This window comes from Typopeltis vanoorti, chromosome 22, assembly GCF_054136105.1.
Source record: "Typopeltis vanoorti isolate ZY-2024b chromosome 22, IOZ_Tvanoo_1.0, whole genome shotgun sequence".
Lineage (NCBI taxonomy): Eukaryota > Metazoa > Arthropoda > Arachnida > Uropygi > Thelyphonidae > Typopeltis > Typopeltis vanoorti.
In genome coordinates, this window is record NC_143570.1 from 72,032,700 (window position 1) to 72,048,383 (window position 15,684).

Here is a 15,684-nt window from a genome sequence, read left to right on the forward strand (position 1 = left end):
GAATTTTTGGAACTCCATAGATGCGTGGGATAAGAGGATGTAGAGAGCGTAATGAGAGGCGAATATTATGAGGAAGTTCACTCGCAGTCTTTAACAAGTTGTTTGTACGGTTTTGTAATTCTCTTGTAGGATCTTCCTGAAGAATTGAATATATTGAACTATCTTCAAGTAATTGAAGCATTTTGTTGTGGTAATCTTCAGAGTTGAGGATGACCGTAGAGTTGCCTTTATCTGCAGGTAAAATAATAATGTTACTGTTCTGTTTTAGATTTTTTAGGGCTTTTCTTTCAGCCACTGAAATATTATCTGTTGGAGGTTTGGCATTATTTATAATGAAAATCGATTCAATACGAAGAAGTTTCGCCAAATGATTAGGAATGAGTGAACATGCTTTTTCTATTTTTGTAAGAAGAGATTCTTTAGGAAAAAACAAGAATAAATACACCCTTATCAAGAAATTTGATAATCTAATAAGGATACAAAACAGATCTGGTCATAGTGATGCCCGTATTAATCCTGAAAAGGTTGTAGTGAACAAATCTTCTCATATGTTAACGGATGCAGAAACGAATATTCTTAGCAAAGGTCTCAATTTTATTCCCTCACCAAAATTTATCCCTAAAGAATCTCTTCTTACAAAAATAGAAAAAGCATGTTCACTCATTCCTAATCATTTGGCGAAACTTCTTCGTATTGAATCGATTTTCATTATAAATAATGCCAAACCTCCAACAGATAATATTTCAGTGGCTGAAAGAAAAGCCCTAAAAAATCTAAAACAGAACAGTAACATTATTATTTTACCTGCAGATAAAGGCAACTCTACGGTCATCCTCAACTCTGAAGATTACCACAACAAAATGCTTCAATTACTTGAAGATAGTTCAATATATTCAATTCTTCAGGAAGATCCTACAAGAGAATTACAAAACCGTACAAACAACTTGTTAAAGACTGCGAGTGAACTTCCTCATAATATTCGCCTCTCATTACGCTCTCTACATCCTCTTATCCCACGCATCTATGGAGTTCCAAAAATTCATAAAGAAAACATCCCTCTTCGCCCAATTGTGGAAGGAATTGATTCACCTACATATAAACTTTCAAAATATTTAGCAAAGTACCTCAAGTGTTTCTCCAATAAATCTTCATCTTTCATCAAAAACACCACAGATTTTGTTTCTCATATTAAAGATATTCCCATCGATGATAATGATATTCTAGCTAGTTTGGATATTATATCTTTATTTACTAACGTTCCTACGGACGAGGTACTTACATTACTACAGGATAAATTATCCAAAAAAATGTTCACTTTATTAAAGCATTGCATTCATTCTGGTTACTTCAGATATAAGGACTCCATTTACCAACAAAAACAAGGCCTGGCAATGGGCAACCCTTTGTCCCCTGTGCTAGCTAACATCTTCCTTGAAGACTTTGAAAAGAAAGCCATATCTTCCTTCTCATTTAAACCAAAAGTTTGGAAAAGATATGTTGATGATATATTCATTATTTGGAATCACGGGCACACAGCTCTCACAGATTTTCTTCGTCATCTAAACATCCAACATCCTAATATAAAATTTACTGCTGATATAGAAAATAATAACTCTTTACCTTTTTTGGATGTTATGCTTACACGATACTCTGAAAGATTAAAAATCTCTATGTACAGAAAACCTACGCATACCAATAGATATCTGCATAATCTTTCTCATCATTTTCCACCACAAAAACTTGGAATTATATCTACCTTAGGACACAGAGCACGTTCTCTCTTAAATAAACAAGATGAACTACAAAAAGAAATGAATCACCTCACTCTTATTTTTAAACAAAATGGATACTCTGAAAACACAATTAAGAAACTTCTTCTGAACCCTCCTAAGCAGTGCACAACAGAGACTATTAATTTTAAAGGTAGCATCTCTATTCCATACATTAGCACAGTCTCTAAGAAAATAGCTAAAGTCCTTAAAAAATATAATATCAGGACCTTCTTCACCACACTTCCAAAAATCCGCTCTCTAATCAGCCATCCAAAACCTACTCATCACAACCTTAAGTACCCTGGAGTATATAAATTGTGGTGTGATTGCAATATCCCATACTTTGGTCAAACTAACAAATCTATTGAACAACGCATAGAAGAGCATAAGAGAGACATCTCATACAAAAGATCTCATGCAACTGCGTTATCCAGTCATGTTCTTTTTTCAAATAATCCTAATGATGACCAACAAAGCCACTCTGTATGCTGGAATAGATCAGAAAATATTTTTCGCTGTGAAGATGAGTTTGAAAGAAAAATCGTAGAATCAAGGGAAATCCTACTGAACCCGGTCCACTTAAATAATAATTTAAGTTATAACATCCCAGATAGCCATGCTGCAGTTATTCAATATTGGCGTTCACGTGAACTTGCACGCACAATTGCAACAAACAATGGCACGCCAGTTGGAACAACTTGAAAAATACAACGTTTTTATGTATCGATTATGTGAGGCAATTTGTACCTGTAATTTCCAGTTTGTTTATTTAAATAATTCAATGTTTATTAGTATTCCTTTCCTTTATAAATACCTGAAGAAGGCTGCTATATGCCGAAACTAGTAGTATTTATCATTAAAATCTTTATATGTTATCTCGGTCTTGGAGTCATTAAATCTATTTTTTGAAATGTATAACAACCGAGTAAAAACTAATCGCCACATCTATAGCCTAAATGACGAGGCGTCTCTAATGAAAATACAAAGGAATTTTAAAAGAACATTGAAGAAAATAGGACTGAAAATAAACAGGTTAGTTTTCCTCAAACGTTGTAAGTTCCATGCAGTTTTTCCCAATTTCATCTCTTTTAAAGAAAAGATAACAACGGAACGCGCTAAAAGAATCTATCGTAATGCTAAAATGGATCTCCTCAGCGAAAGAATTACAGACACAAAACGTAGTTTAGCTTTTTTGTTCAGCACTAAAAGATGTTTAACTCAAAAACTTGAAGAAATTATGGATAATGTTAACTTACATGATTTTATCATTAACAGTGAAGCACAAGCCACACGAATACAAAACAAGAATAAATACACCCTTATCAAGAAATTTGATAATCTAATAAGGATACAAAACAGATCTGGTCATAGTGATGCCCGTATTAATCCTGAAAAGGTTGTAGTGAACAAATCTTCTCATATGTTAACGGATGCAGAAACGAATATTCTTAGCAAAGGTCTCAATTTTATTCCCTCACCAAAATTTATCCCTAAAGAATCTCTTCTTACAAAAATAGAAAAAGCATGTTCACTCATTCCTAATCATTTGGCGAAACTTCTTCGTATTGAATCGATTTTCATTATAAATAATGCCAAACCTCCAACAGATAATATTTCAGTGGCTGAAAGAAAAGCCCTAAAAAATCTAAAACAGAACAGTAACATTATTATTTTACCTGCAGATAAAGGCAACTCTACGGTCATCCTCAACTCTGAAGATTACCACAACAAAATGCTTCAATTACTTGAAGATAGTTCAATATATTCAATTCTTCAGGAAGATCCTACAAGAGAATTACAAAACCGTACAAACAACTTGTTAAAGACTGCGAGTGAACTTCCTCATAATATTCGCCTCTCATTACGCTCTCTACATCCTCTTATCCCACGCATCTATGGAGTTCCAAAAATTCATAAAGAAAACATCCCTCTTCGCCCAATTGTGGAAGGAATTGATTCACCTACATATAAACTTTCAAAATATTTAGCAAAGTACCTCAAGTGTTTCTCCAATAAATCTTCATCTTTCATCAAAAACACCACAGATTTTGTTTCTCATATTAAAGATATTCCCATCGATGATAATGATATTCTAGCTAGTTTGGATATTATATCTTTATTTACTAACGTTCCTACGGACGAGGTACTTACATTACTACAGGATAAATTATCCAAAAAAAATGTTCACTTTATTAAAGCATTGCATTCATTCTGGTTACTTCAGATATAAGGACTCCATTTACCAACAAAAACAAGGCCTGGCAATGGGCAACCCTTTGTCCCCTGTGCTAGCTAACATCTTCCTTGAAGACTTTGAAAAGAAAGCCATATCTTCCTTCTCATTTAAACCAAAAGTTTGGAAAAGATATGTTGATGATATATTCATTATTTGGAATCACGGGCACACAGCTCTCACAGATTTTCTTCGTCATCTAAACATCCAACATCCTAATATAAAATTTACTGCTGATATAGAAAATAATAACTCTTTACCTTTTTTGGATGTTATGCTTACACGATACTCTGAAAGATTAAAAATCTCTATGTACAGAAAACCTACGCATACCAATAGATATCTGCATAATCTTTCTCATCATTTTCCACCACAAAAACTTGGAATTATATCTACCTTAGGACACAGAGCACGTTCTCTCTTAAATAAACAAGATGAACTACAAAAAGAAATGAATCACCTCACTCTTATTTTTAAACAAAATGGATACTCTGAAAACACAATTAAGAAACTTCTTCTGAACCCTCCTAAGCAGTGCACAACAGAGACTATTAATTTTAAAGGTAGCATCTCTATTCCATACATTAGCACAGTCTCTAAGAAAATAGCTAAAGTCCTTAAAAAATATAATATCAGGACCTTCTTCACCACACTTCCAAAAATCCGCTCTCTAATCAGCCATCCAAAACCTACTCATCACAACCTTAAGTACCCTGGAGTATATAAATTGTGGTGTGATTGCAATATCCCATACTTTGGTCAAACTAACAAATCTATTGAACAACGCATAGAAGAGCATAAGAGAGACATCTCATACAAAAGATCTCATGCAACTGCGTTATCCAGTCATGTTCTTTTTTCAAATAATCCTAATGATGACCAACAAAGCCACTCTGTATGCTGGAATAGATCAGAAAATATTTTTCGCTGTGAAGATGAGTTTGAAAGAAAAATCGTAGAATCAAGGGAAATCCTACTGAACCCGGTCCACTTAAATAATAATTTAAGTTATAACATCCCAGATAGCCATGCTGCAGTTATTCAATATTGGCGTTCACGTGAACTTGCACGCACAATTGCAACAAACAATGGCACGCCAGTTGGAACAACTTGAAAAATACAACGTTTTTATGTATCGATTATGTGAGGCAATTTGTACCTGTAATTTCCAGTTTGTTTATTTAAATAATTCAATGTTTATTAGTATTCCTTTCCTTTATAAATACCTGAAGAAGGCTGCTATATGCCGAAACTAGTAGTATTTATCATTAAAATCTTTATATGTTATCTCGGTCTTGGAGTCATTAAATCTATTTTTTGAAATATATATATATATATATATATATATAGAGGCCATATATATATATATATATATAGAGGCCATATATATATATATATATATATATATATAGAGGCCATATATATATATATATATATAGAGGCCATATATATATAGAGGCCATATATATATATATATATAGAGGCCATATATATATATATATATATATATAGAGGCCATATATATATATATATATATATATAGAGGCCATATATATATATATATATATATAGAGAGGCCATATATATATATATATATATATAGAGAGGCCATATATATATATATATATATATAGAGGCCATATATATATATATATATAGAGGCCATATATATATATATATATATATATAGAGGCCATATATATATATATATATATATAGAGGCCATATATATATATATATAGAGGCCATATATATATATATATACAGGGTGTTCGGGATAAATTTGACAGTTTCGTAAGGAAAAAGAAAATCTTCTTTGTATCTATTAAATTTAATGAATTGACAAAAAAACATTACAGGCAGAGTTAATTACAATACTATCAACAAGATTTACTCAAAATAACCACCATTAGCATCGATCACAGCTTCAATTCTGCTTCGGAACCTCGAACAAGCTGATGCTACAGTCTCCCTGGGAAGGGCCGCAAAAACTGTTTTAATTTTATCCATTAACTGGGCTTTTGTATTACTGGAAGTGCGATTGGTGTCTTTTTCAACTGCGCCCCATACAAAATAATCCATGGGGTTAAGGTCTGGGGAGTTTGGAGGCCAAACATTTGGACTGGTGAAGTCGTAGAAATTTTCAGACAACCATTTTTGACTTTTCCCAGAGGTGTGGCAAGGGGCCGAATCCTGCTGCCATACATACGGCCTACCATTGGCTATCCTTGTTATCCAGGGCTTGACTACAGTTAGCAACTCCACGAACAAAGCCCGAATTCCAATGCCAGGGTTCTTCAACACCTGTTCCTGCAGATTTGCGAGGAATTCTGCTGTACGAACGCAATCAGATCGTCTGCTAGGGATCTTTCTTCTTGCTACATCCTCGTAGTCACCATTGCAAGTCTCTAGTTCATGCCTGATTGTTTTTACTGTATTCAGGGAGCATTGGGCAGCAGTCGTAATATCCTTATTTTGATGGCGGGCACGAATCATCATGATACAAGTTATTCTCTTCCATGATTCAGGTGGGTTCCAGCTATCCATCCTTTCTGACATCTTGTATATGAATGAAGAAGGGTCCAAACTTTTAAATGAAGAGAAGTGTGTGTTAATACATGTAACTTACGGAAAAATATAATTAATTATAAATATGTCAAATTTATCCCGAACACCCTGTATATATATATAGAGTTCTCAAAGTGCAATGCACATATCCTTACAGATGTGTAATGCTATGCATTATGGGAGGGCCGCTACCCAGAAGTGATACCAAGGTAATGTAGCATCCAGGGATGGTCACTCATTCTCCCTCTGTCTCCAGATATTCTATGATCACAAAGAAAAAAGTGTCCTCTTTTTTCTTTTTGTCCAAAAGAGTGGAAAAAAGTGTCCAAACATTTCTGAATGTTTTCAGAAAATAGTAAAGCTAATAACAATGGTAAGCACCTGGTGGATTTCTGTTCAGGACAAGGATTAGTCATTACAATGTTAAAACAAAGATGTACACAAATTCACATAGAGAGAAAACACAAGAAATAAGAAGTCACATTGACAATGTTATTGTTGATGATAGCAATATCTTCATGCTGTTTCAGGACACAAGAATATAATATACTGAGGATTTAAAACAGGAAGTGATCATTTAGTCTTGAGCAGGATAAAACTGAATATCACATTAAAAAAATAAAAGTGTGTAAGAAAGTTTTAAAAGAATCAAAGTTGAGCAGCTTCCAGAGGTTAACTATACACACATATTATTCAAGAAAAAATGAATCAAAAATGAAAGCAAGCCATCAAAACCTGAAATGTGGAAAAGTAGATGGTATTTGACAAGAAATGTTGGTATCAGCATTTAGAACAAAATGTTCTAAATGCTGATACCAAATCTAAATATTCCTAAGTTTTACAGTGACAACAGCATAATTCAGAAAGCCTGGTCAGAGTCGAATTACAGATGACTGAGCAGAGAAACCATCTGTAAAAAAAAGGGAAATAAAACTGAATGTGAGAACTGCAGAAGAATATATCCCTACTGTTCCTGCTAAGATTTATGCAAGATACCATGAGAAAAAGGCTACAAAAATTTGTGGAAGGGATACCTGGAGAAGAACAAGCTAGGTTCAGATTTTCACTTTAAGACAAACAGTGAGAAATCATGGGAATATAACAAGGATGTTGAAATACTGATAGATAGCACATTAATTTGAGGGCAAATTGACAACAGGAAGTTAGTAATTATGGAAAATCTTCAAGAAGTATTATCAGAAATTTGAAGTTAATGTTCATAGTCATTTATATCCAAATCAGACTGATAGCAGTTGCATATACAGTCAAACTTTGTTGTAACAAGCATGAAAATAATGAGATCATGGTCGTAATGAGCAAAACGCTATAATGATTTTATTTATTCATATTCCCATACAACTGCTTACCTTTATAATGAGCATACTACACAGATATATCACACAAATTATGGTAATTGCTCAGGTAGTTCTTGGAATACCCAATTCTTGGAATAGACAACAACCAAAGGAGTGACTCAGATTTTATGACCATCTGCATTGAATTATGGGTTGGTTTATAACCTAATCTTGTCCTTCTGAACCAATCTCTCAGTACCTGCCTATCCAGTGTTTAACTTCTGGCCTTCTTCCCTCGCTATACCCAAAACGCTGCCACGACTGTAAAATCACTTAAAAATGAACCTTTCCATCAGAAGCATGTCTTACTAAAAGAAAGTGTCTTTCAGTTTGCAAAAAATTTGCAATTATTTATGAGTTAGAATATGGCAGAAAAGATGTTAGTGTGTAAAAAGTTTTCTTTGTCTTCTTCAACAATAAACAACAAAGAACAAGAAAGAAGAAAGACACATCAGCACTGAAGAACCATATAACCGAAACACACACAAATTTAGAAAGTAAAAGCTTACAAATATCGATGAAACACTGTTTCAAGAAGAAGTGCTGGATTCTCAGTAGATGATCAGATCTTGAACACTCAAGTGGAAAAATTTGCTAAACAATTTGGACATGACGATTTTGTATACAACAACGGTTACTGAACTGATTTAAAAACTGACATAACATCATTATGTCCATTTTTAAAGACTAAATGAATTCATGATAATTATTAATTAATGTTTTAATTACAGTGAAATCAACTGTGTTTAGTATTAAGTATATGGTTTAAAAATTATGGACAAGGAACAGTTGTAGTGACGTTGACGTTCAAGTTCATCATAGCATTTATATATGATTTCAGATCTATCCCAGTTTACTGAGTGTATAGGACTGTAAGTGAGCAAGAGTTGTATGGGGGAGCAAACTTGATGTTGATAAGGCTGTGGGACTTGGTAATATATCACCACGTATTCTGAAGGAATGTGCCAGGAAGTTGACATCTGCATTGACATTTTTTTTAATATGAGTCTCGCACTGGGTCAAATTCCAAAGGAGTGGAAGGAGGGCAAGAGTGTACTGCTTTATAAAGGAGGTGATCAAATTTCAGGTATCAAATTATAAGCCTATCTGTGTGTCAGGTGTTGTGGTTAAGTTGGTGAGAACTAGAATCCAGAATTGGGTCGACAACAAGGTATTATTCTAGTAGTAAGACTTATACGTTGGCTAGACATAACTGGTAATTAGTTTACGGAATTAACAACGCATATAAAGTATATTAATTAAAGGTAACTTTAATGAATAACTTCTATATTTCGGCAATGTCACATTGCCATCTTCGGGAACATAAAGATATGGTATGTGCACTCAGGAACTAACACAAAGCAAATGAGGAAGAAAGCAGGAAACTAATACTGTTCCTAAAGTCCTAATGGTGCCCTCTTGCGGGCTAATTTGGTAGTCTTGGCAGTTGAGCTGAAGTTCTCATAATGAAAGTCTCCCAAATTTGGGGCAGTTTCATGCACCCAAATTTGTTGAGGTTAGGAACGTTTTTTAGAGCTGCTGAAGATTCTTTGAATAATCTTTCGTATTTAAACTTGCTGCGATGGATTATTTTTGTTTTCTTCCAACGAATTTTATGGTGGGTATCTAAGGCATGGTCTGCCAGCCCAGAGCAGCTGTACTGGTTAAACCGGATGTAGTCTTGGTGTTCTGAAATCCTGATATTTGTTGTTCTGCCTGTTTGGCCAAAGTAGGACAATTTGCAGCTGCAAGGGACCTGGTATACACCAGGTAGGTCTAGGGGAAGTGGTTGGTCTTTGGTAGAGCGGATAAGGGATGCCAACTTTTTATATGGTCTGTAACAGGAAGTAAGGTCATATTTTTTGAGGATATTGGTTATTTTTTCAGAGGTGCCCTGGATGTAGGGGATGGTGATAGACTTGGTGTAATCTTTATTGTGGAGGGGGGAGGGGGGGTTGTGGTTTACAGGTTTTAGTATTTTTTGGATTTTTTTGGGGTTATAGCCATTGGCTAAGAAAGTGTTGAGGATGTGGTTTAGTTCAATAGTCAGGGCCTTGTCATCTGAGCAGATTAATTTTGCCCTGTTATATAGTGTTTTTATCACCCCATATTGTTGTGAGGGGGGGGGGATTGCTGGTGAATGTATCTGCCAGTGTGGGTGGGTTTTCTGTAAACAGAGAAAACCAAAGATCCATCAAGCTGGCGGGTGATTAAAGTGTCTAGGAAGGGGAGGGTGTTGTTTTCCTCTTTTTCTAAGGTGAACTGGACTCTGGGATGTTGGTTGTTTAAGTGTGTTAGGAAGGAGTGGAGTGTGTCTGAGCCATGTGGCCAAATAGCAAACACATCATCCACATAACGAAGCCAAAGCTGTCCCCTCTATCTGTTTGTAGAACTTTCCTTGCCAAACGAAATAGCCTGAGTTCATTGTGAACTGAAATAGGGCAGAGATATCGGGAGGAAACTTGGCTTGGATGAGCTCAAGGGTTTCTTTGAGTGGGACATTAGTGAATAGGGAGGAGACATCAAAACTGACCATTATGTCAGTGTGTTGGAGTGTGAGGTTTTCTATACTGGCTTTAAAGCGGGCAGAGTTTTTTATGTGTGATGGTGTGTTGCCAGTGTAGTGTGTGAGCGTTTTGGCTAAATGTTTGGCTAATTTAATAAATTAGCCAAATTTGGTTAATTTATTATGGAAATTAGCCAAATGTTATGGAAAGAAGACGGTCCAAGAGCCTATTCTGAATATTATTATTATATGGGTGACTCAATGAAATCTGTAGACTCGTCAAAGAAAGTCCTAAGCATTACGCCAAACACTACCCAACATCTAATATGCTTTACTTTCAACTCATTCACATTCATGGAATTCACAACAAACTCTGGCAACCTATTCCACTCATTCACGACACTGCAAGCAAAAAAATCTAGTTCTCACACCCTTGCTAACTACAATCTTTGTCAATTTCCAAGGATGGCTCTAGTTCTGCCATCACTAGACCATTCTGAAAAATTTCCTCCATATTTATCCTGTAAAAATCCTTCAGTCAACTAATTTCTGTAATCCACAAATCTTAACCTATCCTCATAAGGGTGCATTCCATAGACCTGCTATCATCTTGATCACTCACCACAGGATCTTCTCCACCTCCTCACCCAGCAAGAAACCTAGGTGACCAAATCTCTGCACAGTATACTTGATGAGCTGTTTTGGCCACTTTTGCAATATGCCCATAAACTTCAACTCCCTACCACTAACATCCCCAAATCCATCAAAAGGACTGTATTCCAGGAAATTGATTTCATCAATTTCCTGGAGTACAGTTCCATCCAATAGTACACAGCTGGTAATCTTTTCAATTCAAAATGCAGAGCCTTACACTTTGTCACATTGAACTGACATTCATTCTCCTGTGCCAACACAGCCAGTCTATTTAAATCATACTGCAAAATTTTATCATCATCATTTGACTGTTGCTCTATCCAATTTTGCATCATCAGCAAACAAGTGAATAGTTCCTCTCAGATCATTTCCAATATCATTAATGAACAAATTAAATACCAGTGGCCCAAGAACAGAGCCCTGTGGCATGTCACTAGTCACAGACCTACTGGATTCTATACTTCCACTCCTGAATAAACTACTGTCTGATATTTCTCCATCAACCATCCTCTTATCCACTTCACCAACTTTATATCTGTCCCTCATGTACTGCAATCTATTAATTAGAATTCCATGTGGTATCCTGTCAAAAGCCTTTGCAATATAGCTGTAAATCTATATTCATCTATAAAACTTTAACCAACTCAGCTGTCACTATATTATAAAAGGTGAGTAAGTTACTGAGGCATGACTTACCCTTCACTAAACCATGCAGCTTCTCCAAATAGTATCTTGTTCCATTTTTCTATTCATCCCTGTATTTTGCTCTTAACCAACTTCTCCAATATCATGACATTGACTCCTGAGATGCTGCTGACGGGTTGTTAATTTGCTACCTCAGTCTTGGAGCCTCCTTTACACAATGGTACTATTTTCCCATCTTTCCACACTCACAACAAAAATTTGGTATATTTTGTTGTTTCGTGTACTGTGAAAAACTGTTCTTGTGCTCTGAAGATGCTGGATATAATACCAGTGAAATATCAGCTAATAAGTTAACAAATATTAATTATTTTCTTATCATTCTGTGTTGAAATCAGTACTGCCAACACATAAGCCTTTCTACTTGTTTGAGAATTCTTCACAGTGATGATACCGTCATGCAAGGCACAACAATTCGGTAAGTAGAAGTTAAAATTGGCAAGGTAACTACACAGATCAGTCCTCTAAAAGAGATGCTGGGACACTAATACAATACCAAACTATGTCAGAATTAAAAGGAAATTTCACTTAGCCAAAGTCCATCTTTACACACAGGCGAGTTTAGCACTATTGCGTGAACAGATTAGTGCTACTCATATAGAACTCTCAAAAATAAATGCAACTATCAACGCTTTACACGACAAACTGTGTGATATTTTAAATCCAGAACTGTGGACTATCCTTATCAGCATTTCTGAAGCAACAGCGGATAGAGAATTCTTTAAAGTTAAAAGACAGCATCAGAAAAAATTTGAAATCCTCCAACATTGTAGTGCTATGGAACAACCACAATTACAACAAGATCGTGCCATCAATATATTATTAGTAGCCCTAAGAGATGAAGCTGTTAGCACGTTGAGTCAAGAACATAACTTTGCTGTTACTCCCAAGCAAGTTCCAAAAGCAAAAATAATGGCTTCTGTTGAAAAGGGGAATACATGACCTGCCTCCAGCAATAGCCAATAACATTTGTTTGGATGTGGACAACATCTTAATCCAATCAAAACTTCCCAAAAACAATATACCAAAAAAAGGAATTCAGTGCTTTAAAAGAATTATACACTAATAACAACATTATTATAACTAAAGCAGACAAAGGTAATGCAATTGTGGTGATAAATTTAGCTGAATATGAAAGAAAAATGCATATGCTTTTACAAAATAAGTCTACATACCAAATCAAGATTGTGATCCTACTAACTCTCCAAAGAATAGTTTGTAAATTATTGAATAAAGTCACTTCCTGGCCAAAAGAAACAGTTAACAAACTCAAGCCTTTTCATGTTAAACCACCCAGAATATGTGGAGCACCTAAAATTCACAAAGGTAGATTCCTAACCTAATTGTAGATAGTATAAACAGTCCGACGTATAAACATGTTATTTGTGAGGGTGGCTAGCAATTTAGCTCTCATAAACATTTAGCTAAATTGCTAGCCACCTTCACAAATAATTCTTCCTCCTTGGTTAAAAATTCATTTAATCTAAAAAGTATATAAGAAAACCGTATCTTAAAAAAAGTTCAGACATAATGATTAGTTTTGATATTACTTCAGTATTTACCAATATACTGTTAATTGAAACCCTTGATTTGTTCAAGTCACATTCACCCCCCCCCCAGATATATTTCCATTATTTAAATTTACAGTGCATGCAGGTTATTTTTATTTTCTTATTCTTATATTCTCATTAATCTTTACTTACTCTTCATTTTGCTTCTTTCAATAACTCTTTCACATCTTCTCTCTCTTGCATATTTCTCCTCTTTCAAATCATCATTCCTGCCAAAATAATCAACTCTTTCACTTCTCCCTTCTGTAAACATCATTGATCTTCACACCTGGGATATATGCTTTTGTCAATTTTTCAATAAGTATACCTTTATCGATGAATCTCCATACAATACCCTCTCCTTATTCCCAGTTTCTCACACAAGATCATTTCATGATTCAACATCACCAAACTTTTATAATTATCAAATATCAATTTACTAATGCATTTGTTTTTACTTTATACTGTTTATTAAGCTTTCCATCACTTCTGCTTATATTATTTATTTACTTTTCCACTGTTTATATGTACTCTGTATGATTTTTTGTTCATGGTCAACTATAATACATCTCTAAACAGAGGAATAAACTGGGCCATTTGGCATACCTACAATTTCTGGAGCCAGGTCCATCCTTCTTAGTAATGCACCAAGGAAAACTACTTAGGTAAATATTAAGCTTACTACATATGCTTGTATAGAACAAAATAGGAGCAATACAAACATCCTGTTTCTAGCTATTCAAAAAAAAAAAATATATATATATATATATATATAATAACAAAAAGTTCCTTCTTTATTAACTCCCTGTCCATGCATGGCATTGGTACTACAGATTCTACAGACTTATGTGTGGGAATATACATATGTGTGTTTCATATATATATATATATATATATATATATATATATATATATATATCAGCATCACTACTGATATCTCAGTAATTTTCAGAACTTCTTATCAGTATTTAAGGTAGAATAAGCTATCATGCCTGAAATATGGAAAGGCAGATGGAATAGATGATATTCAATCAGAAATAGACAAATATGTTATACAGTGACTACACTGTAGAAGGCTTATCGAAGGCTGAATTCCAGAAGATTGGAGATGAGCTCTCATAAAGCACATCTATAAAAAAATGGAGATTAAACTGAACATGACAGTTATGTATGTTTCCCTAATTGGTGTGCTAAGTAAAATATTTATGCATACTTTAGAAAGGCTAGATTAAGACTAATTGTGAAAGAGAAACCTGGAGAAGAATAAGCTGGGTTTATACCAAACAGGGTTTGTCAGGATCATATTTTTTTAACTTTAAAACAAACAGTTTGAGAAATCATGAGGATATAACGAGGATCTGTATTTAAGTTTTACAGAACCAGAAAAGGCATATGATAAAGATTAGAACTGAAGCAGGGAACATGTAAATTTAGGTATAACACAATGGTGCACAATAATTCCACTTTTCTGCATTAGCTTAATCATAATATAAAGAGATATTAAACCTGATATCAAATTTGCAGCTATTCAACTCGGATCTTTACTTTATGCAGAGATATTATATCTGACATAAATCTGGCACGAGCCTTCAGGATTATTTAATTAAACAGAAAAATGCTATAAAATGGCACGAAGATCAGCACTTTAAGGGAAAAATATTATATAATAGGTAGGAACAAGAGGAATATGAATTGCATTCTCAACAAAGAATCTAGAACAAATAAATGTACATAAGACCATGTTTAAATAGCAACTTATGGATCTGATAACTGGGTTAGAGATAAAAGAGTTAGAGACCACAGATATGAGAGTTTTGAAAAAATTTACTCGAGTGGAAAGATAGCATATAATGGCAGAACTATGTTAAATATTACGATATCAAGAAAGAATGTGATGTTAACATTCAATCTAAAGTGATAAATAGAAAAGGAGAGAAAGGTTAATAAAACATGAGATGAAAGCCAAGATAGAGAAGAAAAAAAAAAAAGACCCAGAAGAAGATAAAGATCTGATTTGATGCAATTAAATGTACTTTAAAAAACCAATCTATAAAATCTGACAATACTGGGTAATGACAAATATCAGACTAATCTGGAGGAAAACTGTTCATAGATGTTAGCAATAATGTAAACATAATCACATGGTACTGTCATAGTATCCTATACATTTCTCAATGGTGTAATATATATATAGCAAACATTGTGTGTGGGTGTTATTTAAAATCAATATCATTTCACTTGTGCAACACTGCATCACGCTTTTTTTTTTTTTGGATGATATATAGCAAGCAAATTCAGCAACTTAATGGTGGCTAATCAACTTTGAAACAAACTAATCTTTATA

General features: G+C 34.3%; 1 protein-coding gene across 3 annotated transcripts in view; it reads right to left on the reverse strand.

The window, feature by feature from the left end:
- viaf (viral IAP-associated factor) overlaps positions 1–15,684 on the reverse strand; it is a 155,488-nt gene that overhangs the window by 50,454 nt on the left and 89,350 nt on the right. The gene's annotated exons all lie outside the window — the stretch shown is intronic.